Below are 8,356 nucleotides of genomic sequence, written 5' to 3'. Positions count from 1 at the left end.
TGTCTTTCCATGTAGGAATATAAACAGTTTAGTAAGTCCCTTATGATTTCTCTTTGATGTTTATCTTTTCATGCTTCTCTTGATTCTTGTGTTTGAAAGTCAAATTTTTTTTCAGCTTTGGTCTTTTCATGAAAAATGCTTGAAAGTCCTCTATTTCATTGAAAGATCATTTTCCCCCTGAAGTATTATACTCAGTTTTGCTGGGTAGGTGATTCTTGATTTTAGTCCTAGTTCCTTTGACTTCTGCAATATCATATTACACGCCCTTCAATCCCTTAATGTAGAAGCTGCTACATCTTGTGTTGTCCTGATTGTATTTAACGAATACTTGACTTTTTTCTTTCTAGTTGCTTGCAATATTTTCTCCTTGACCTGGGAACTTTGCAATTTGACTACAATATTGCTAGAAGTTTATTTTTGGGGATCTTGTTCAGGAGGTGACTGGTGGATTCTTTCAATATTTATTTTGCCCTCTGGTTCTACAATTGATATTGGTGGGCAGTTTTCCTTGATAATTTCATGAAAGATGATGCCTACGCCCTTTTTTTTGATCATGGCTTTCCGGTAGTCCCATAATATTTAGATTGTCTCTCCCGGATCTATTTTCCAGGTCACTTGTTTTTCCAATGAGATATTTCACATTATCTTCCATTTTTTCATTCTCTTGGTTTTGTTTTGTGATTTCTTGGTTTGTCATAAAGCCATTAGCCTCCATCTGTTCCATTCTAATTTTTAAAGAACTATTGTCTTTAGTGAGGTTTTGAACCTCCTTTTCCATTTGGCTAATTCTGATTTTTAAAGCATTCTTCTCCTCATTGGCTTTTTGGACCTCTTTTGCCAATTGAGTTAGCCTACTTTTAAAGGTGTTATTTTCTTCAGCATTTTTTGGGTCTCTTTTAGTAAGGTGTTGACCTGCTTTTCATGCTTTTCTTGCATCTCTCTCATTTCTCTTCCCAATTTTTCCTCCAACTCTCTTATTTAATTTTCAAAATCCTTTTTGAGCTCTTCCATGGCCTGAGACCATTGAATATTTATTTTGAATGTTTGGGATACAGAAGCCTTGACTTTTATGTCTTTCTCTGATGATAAGCATTGTTCTTCCTCGTCTGAAAGGATGGGAGAAGATACCTGTTCACCAGGAAAGTAACCTTCTATAGTCTTATTTTTTCCCCTTTTTTGGGCGTTTTCCCAACCAGTTATTTGACTTTTGGGCCCTTTGTCAAGAGTGGGGTATACTCTAGGAATCTGTAAGGTCTCAGTTCCTCCTAGGTGGCACAGTCAAGAGCATACACTGGTCTGGGAGAAGGAAAAGATTTTTGTGTCCAGAATCTTAGCAGTTTCCTCTCCACAGCCACCTGGCCTCTAGTTCCTCCAAGCCAGCACTGGGGGTTGATTTTCAGTTAAGCTGTGGGAGCAAGGCCGCCATTCAGTGCGAGACAAAGACCAGCTCCCTTTACACAGAGCTGATTCAAAAAAGGGCTGCTCAGTGCCCCCAGGGGTTTTACAATCCAACAATGGATGCAGGCTGCTGTGAGAACTGCTGCCTGCATGATGTGGCCTCCACGGCTGCTGCCTAAGGCTGGAACTATGGGAAGGCCCTTCTCCCTTCCTGGCCAGCCTAAAAAACCCTTTCACTGACCTTTGGTGCCTGTGGGTTGAGGGATCTGCGAACCCGCTGATGATGAGACTGGGGATTCTGCAACTAGAGATTTCACCCCTGAGGTGTCTTCCTCCCAGGGCCACACCACGCCTCGCAGCCAAGGCTGGGCTGGGCTGCACTCCGAGTCCGGTACAACAGACATTTCCCGTGGGCCTTTCAGGTCACCCTGGCCTGGAAATCTCCTCCACTCTACTGTTCACTTCTGGTGCTCCAGAATTTGTTGAAAGTCCCTCTCTACCGGTATTTTATGGGCTGTGTGGGGAGAACCTGCATATGTGTGTCTTTCTATTCCCCCATCTTGGCTCCACCCCCCCCCAACTGCACTTGTTAATGAGGTATGGTGGGTGGGTCAAAAGTTGATGACTTGAAAGAGGAAGGACAAACCCTTCCTCTGATGGGAGGATCTGTCCTGCACGAACTTTATAAAAATGCCCTCACTTCCATGTCTCTCTCTCTCTCTCTCTCTCTCTCTCTCTCTCTCTCTCTGAAGAAGGGTAGAGTTCACCTTGGCCAAGGTGTTCAATTCCTCTGAACTCTGATAAATTTTCTTGATACGTTTTTGTATGTGAAGTGCGTTTTTAACAAGTGGGACACAAAAGATCCTTTCACTTAGCGAAAAACATTTGAAAACCTTGAGGACAAGACAGTAGTTTCATCATTGGTGCCAACGGGAGAAAAGGCTTCAAGGAGAGGGGTGGGTTTGGGAAGTGGCCTCGATCTCAGACGATTCCTAAAAACAGAATTAGAATTTCTTGGCCTCAGTTTAGCATATAGGAACAATGAGCTTTTTTTCAGGGGGAATGCGGGTGCATAAACATGTATTTGTAGGGAGTAATCAGAAGGGCTTCAAAATCAAATGGGAAAAGTTCATACTGTGAACTGCATTAAATAGTGAGTAATAGAGTTTACATGTCATCCTGGAGGCCACAAGCTAGCTAAACCATAGACGATTTGGGAACACAGGAATATCTACACAGCTGGCCAGCCCCAGTCAGTCAGTCAGTCAACATGCCTTTATTAGGGGCTTACTACATGCTAAAAGCAGGTGCACCAGTGGCCCTGCCCTCAGAAAGCTGAGGGGCCTTGTGGGGATTCAGCCCACACATGTGTAGGTGAACTGAACACAGTAAAGCAGAGACAAAGGGCCAAGAGGCAAAGAGACAAGGACCCACTCCCACACCCAGACTTCAGAGGAACCTGTAGAGCATTAAAATACACATTGATTCCATTTGGAAGGTCCGGGAGCATTGGCTGTCAGCTTTCCCTACTTCTTCGTCCTTTGTAACAGATGGTAACATTTAAATTATGGTTCACTTCTCCAAATGCTCAGCTTGAGTATGGTGGCAGGTGACCACAAGGCCCCAGCAATGAGGCTTCCTCTGGGTTCATGATCAAACCAATTCCTCCTGTTGCTTAACTGGTCTCTCACATGACTCAGGCTTCCTGTTGTCATCTTGTTTTGTTCTCAGCCTAAATGTCAGGAGGAAAATAAATCCCCTTCTCCATGAATAGTTTCCACTTGGTCACTGTAGAAATTTCCACTTGGATTGGGAGCACACACCCTCCTGGTTAATGCTTATGACAAATAATATCAAATATATGCACACTCACACATGTGCACACACAAGTGCGTGCACACAAGCACACACACTCGTACACACACACACACTTACACACGCATGCTCACACACAAATGAACACACACACACATACACTTTCCTGATGACATGCATCAGGCTCTGAATAGTAAAAGCAGATGCACACTTAACCTCAGGAGCTAAGGAAGGGGCAGGATCACAGAGAATGCAGGACTTGCCATCCAGCCCAGGACTTTTCCTGGACTCCAAGCTGTCATCTGTCTCATTTGGGGGTTCACATTTAGCTTAAACTAAATTCACCAACCAACACCCGGTGCCCTGTCGGGGGTCATCGCCCTAGAAGCAGGATCCGGTCCATTTGACTCAGGCAGAAACTTCCACTGGCCCTCCACAATCAGGATGGGGGAAGAGCCAGGAGCAGGCTCGAGCGACAGCCAAGGTCGTCATCACCCACCCGACAGCCTTCCCTCGTGGGACCAGGGTCACTACATCGGTCTGAGAAGACAATTCAACATAGGAGACACTAGCACAGGACCTCTCAGCATGGCGTGCCCCGATCAGAAAGGGTACTGTACTGTATCTGCAAAGCAGAATTGAGACAGCACAAAGTAAATGTAGGATGCGTAGATTTGGAGTATCCACTCCAAATGTTTATATGGACTATCTGTGCCCAACCTGTGGTAGAGCATTCTGAGCTCATATTGGTCTGATCAGTCACAGTTGGATACACTGAAAGTTCACTTTATCATGGTGATGTCATTTTGATCCTCTTCGAAAATGAAGGACAACAACCAACTAACCAGACTAAACCCACAAGACCCCTCCGCTGATTTGGGGAGAAGTCTCTGTTCTGGGGCAATGACAAGGAATGACAACAGAATGTTCTTCAGAGAGACCTTGAGAATAACCTAGATTCGTTTCTTCTGACCACCATGTGAACTCTTGCCCTGTGTGAATTCTCCATAAAAACGTCTTTTTGGTTTTCAAACAATGGCCAGCCCATTATATTTGTGCTCTCTGCAGTAGAGTTTTAATGCTTGTCAGTTTAGTTCCAGAATGGACCTCAGTTTCTGGAAACTTATCCTGCCACATGATCTTCAGGTTCTTCGTAAGACAAATCAAATGAAAGTGATTCAGTTTCCTGGCATGGTGCTGGTAGACTGTCCAGGTTTCACAGGCAGAGAACAATGGTCGGCACAATGTCTTTGTAGTCCTTAATTTGGTAGTCAGTTTAACAGCTCTTCTCTCTTATGCTTTTCCTTTGGGGCTTCCCAAACACTGAGCTATCTCTAGCAATACGTGAACCAACCTCATTGTCAATGTGTACATCCCTGAATAGTACACTCCCAAGGTAAGTGAACTTATCCATGGCATTCAAAACTTCTCCATTTGCTGTAACTGATGGTTCCACATATGGGTGGTGTGGTGGTGGCTGATGGAGCACCTTGTGTTTTCTTGGTGTTAATTATTAGGCTAAAATTAGCACAGGCAGCAGAGAACTTATGTATACTTTGTTGCATGCACCATCTTTCCAACCAATTTGGTCTTGGCTTGTAGCCTTTTCAAGTTGAAGAATTTACCATCACTGTGGTAGTAACATTGATGCCATGTTCATCCTTATTGAAGATATTTGACCACATGGCTGAAAACATCATGCTAAAAGGCACGGGAGCAAGCACACAGCCCTGTTTCACTCTATCAGTGACTGGGAAGGCACAAGAGCATTGTCCATTGCCCAGAACCTGGGCCAACATGTAATCATGAAATTGACATGCAATATTGATGAACTTCTCTTGGCAACCAAATTTTGATATATTCCCCAAATCTCTCGCAACTGATAGTTTCAAAGGCATAATTAATAGGCACTTAACAAATATCTATTTCCTTCATTGGGCAGCTAGGTGGTATAGTGGATAGAGCACCAGTGCAGGAGTCAGGAGGACCTGAGTTCAAATCTCGCCTCAGACACTTGACACTCACTGGCTGTGTGATCTTGGGCAAATCACATAACCTCTGCCTGCCTTAGTTTCAACACTAAAATGGGGGCAATAATAGTATCCACCTCTCAGGGTGGCAGTGAAGATTAGAGACAATCTTTCTAAAGGGTTTAGCACAGTGCCCAGAACATTTAATAATATGCTTTTATATTCTATATGTTCAAACTATATTACTGCTTAATAAGTGCTTTTCCTCATGTGCCAAATGATCTGGAGAAGGACACAGCAAACCACTGCAGCCCTTTTCCCAAGAAAATCCCAAATGGGGTCGCAAAGAGTTGGACACAATTGAAAAATGGCTGTTTTTCAATGGCCATCGACAATTACCATGACCCTGCACCAGCACCTCTGCCTCCTCCTCAGCACCGTTTTTATGGATTGTCTTCCCCGTGAGAATGGAAGCCCCCTGAGGACAGAGATCATCCTTTGTCCTTTTAGATTTGTATGCTCATCTCTCAATGCTGGGCCAGGCTCAGGTGCCTGGAACATGGGAGCTCCTTCATAAATGCTTCCTTCATCACTACTTATTCCCTCCTCCCTCACCTTCTTTGCCTAGGGAATGCTTTCTCTGAGAGACTGAGAAGCAGGCATGGAAAAGGAGCAGCATATTTTAGGTGTGGGGAATGTCCTGTGCAGAAGCCCAGAAACCAGAGATGGCAGACTGAGGGCAGGGAGTGACTAGAAGAGGGGTTCTGGTAGAGGGCTGACAGTGCCCAAAGGACTCATGATGCAAGATGACATCAGCAAGCAGAGAAAGGTCCATGGAGTCAGAATGCAGAGGGAAACACACTATTTTCTCTGCCGTTGCTGCTGCTGCTGCTGTTGTTTTCCTTTTCAGGGGGTCTCCCATTCGTGCTAATTCTTTTTACGACATGACTGATGGCAAAATATGTTTCGTAAGAAGATATATGTATACAAAATATTAAGATACGGGAGAAGTCTCATTCTTCAAGATAGTGTCTCGGGTTACGAGTGCTCTCCTCAAAAACACTCAGTCAACCCCACCTGGCTTTGTTGACCTAGGAAGCGGGGGGGGGGGGGGGGATGGAGGGAGGGAGTTGTTATTCTCTGAATTGACTCAGAGAACGAGCAAACTGAGGTCTAGGATCTTGTTCGGGTTGGCTAATTTCAGGCTCTAGCCCTTCTGAACGTTCTATTGAATTGATATTCAATAATGATGGTACTAGGTCGAGATTCTCCTGCTCTTTTTGCAGCTAGCAAAATTCAGGCCAAGAGGGTGAAGAAAGTGGACGTGGCTCTGGGAGCAGGGTCTGAGGCCAGATTGGAACCCAGGCTGAGTCTCCTGGACTCCAGGCCCAGCATTCCCTGTCCACTCCTTCCACCTAGCAGCTTCGGCAGAGCATTACCCAGATGACTTTTTCTTCTAGAAGGCCTAAGAGGGGAAGGTTTCTGAAAGTGCTTTGGGGGCTTGAGAACTAGTGGTTGTCAGGGAAAGCCGCACATCGACCGTGGCTGTGATGCGGTTTAAGGGGTACAGGCACCTCTCAAACACTGAAGTACGGGGCGGGGGGGGAGGTGTTCTTCTGCAATGAATCCACTGGTCACTTCTCCTCCTCCTCCTCCTCCTCCTCCTCCTCCTCCTCCTCCTCCTCCTCCTCCTCCTCCTCCTCCTCCTTCTTCTTCTTTTTCTTCTTCTTCTTCCTCCTCTTCTTCTTCTGCACACTTTTCACATTTTATTTATATTTCAAAACGAACTCTCAGCATCGCCTATCCGTACATCCACTTGCTTTAGTTTTTCATCTACCACTGAAACTCGTGTCTTGTCAGAAGACCGTAAACCGGCATCTAAGTGTCTGTTACGTGTACCACACGGAAGCTTCTTTAAACAGAAATCAATCTCCCTCCGTTTTGACATGCCTCCCCCTCTACCCACCCCCCCCCATTTTTAAGTGGGCGACAGCATTTATCGTACCTGCTGCTTCAAACGGTTTAAATTGGGGCTCTTTTGCTAAGTGAGATGGATCGAGCTTTCCATTGATCATTTTCCGGCTTGGGAAATTAGACTTCTGAAACACACATTACTCCACAGCCATCTGACGCTTCTTGCCATGCTCTCATTTGGAAAACCCAGCTTGCCTTTGGAGTGCTCCAGTTTTGTGCTTGGATGAAAGTGCCTTGATGAGGTGGGGGGAAGGGGGAGGGGGTGGGAAGGCAGAGGGAATCCTGCTGCATTCTTCTTCCCGTTGGGCCTGAAAACGTAACAGGTGTACGTTTAAACGTAAAAGGTGTACATTTAACGTGTTAAATGTATTCTTACAAATGACCCCGTTGGAATACCAGCTGGAATTCTTTCAATGCGTGGGTTTTGCCTTGTGAGATGGAATCTGGACGTGAATGTGAGCAGAAGGTTGTGGGTTTTGATAGGTTTGAGATTTCTTCAAATGAATTGTCCTACCGTAAGTTTGTCCTCCTGGAGATTGTGGCAACTTTCTGCTTTCTTTGGACATCCTTACCTGCCTGACCTCTTGCAGGAGGACTTGAATGCTCTAACCATTTTGCCATTTTGCTAACACTGTGGTGGTTACACCTACCGTTCCGCTGGAATGATTAATCCTGTTCCGATTAATTTTTGCTACCGACCTAGTTGTTGGAGGTCCTTCTGTGAATTTACATTCTCACTCTGCTTTCGGACCGAATCTTCTCTTTTTCTAGCTTGTCTGCGGAGACCGCAGTCGTCTTCTGCCGCCCGGGGCCTCCTGCCTCAAGTGGCCTTGTTGTTGTTGTCGCCGTTGCTGTCATCTTTAAGCTTTTGCAAAAGGTTTGATTATGGATGATGTATGAAAGCTCCAGCGTTATGAATGTTTCTGAGGGTAATGGCAACCAGGTTACCCTGGCAAAGCAGGGAATTAATAAATGCGTTGTCTTTTGTTCTCTGAAGTTTTCTTCCAGTGGCATGGATGAACCCGTATTAGCTGACTGACACGTCCTGACCCCGTTCCTGTACTTTTTCCTTATAACTAATGACATGGTCTGAAAACCAGATAAACTTATCCTGTCGCTTTTAGTTTTTATCCTTGCAACTCTCTGATAAGTCAGACTTGATATAAGAAGGAAAAAAAATTAATACCAACTTAGTTTGA

This window comes from Notamacropus eugenii, chromosome X (genome assembly GCF_028372415.1).
Source record: "Notamacropus eugenii isolate mMacEug1 chromosome X, mMacEug1.pri_v2, whole genome shotgun sequence".
Lineage (NCBI taxonomy): Eukaryota > Metazoa > Chordata > Mammalia > Diprotodontia > Macropodidae > Notamacropus > Notamacropus eugenii.
The sequence above is the reverse complement of the archived record's forward strand: the minus strand, read 5'-3'. Positions refer to the sequence as shown.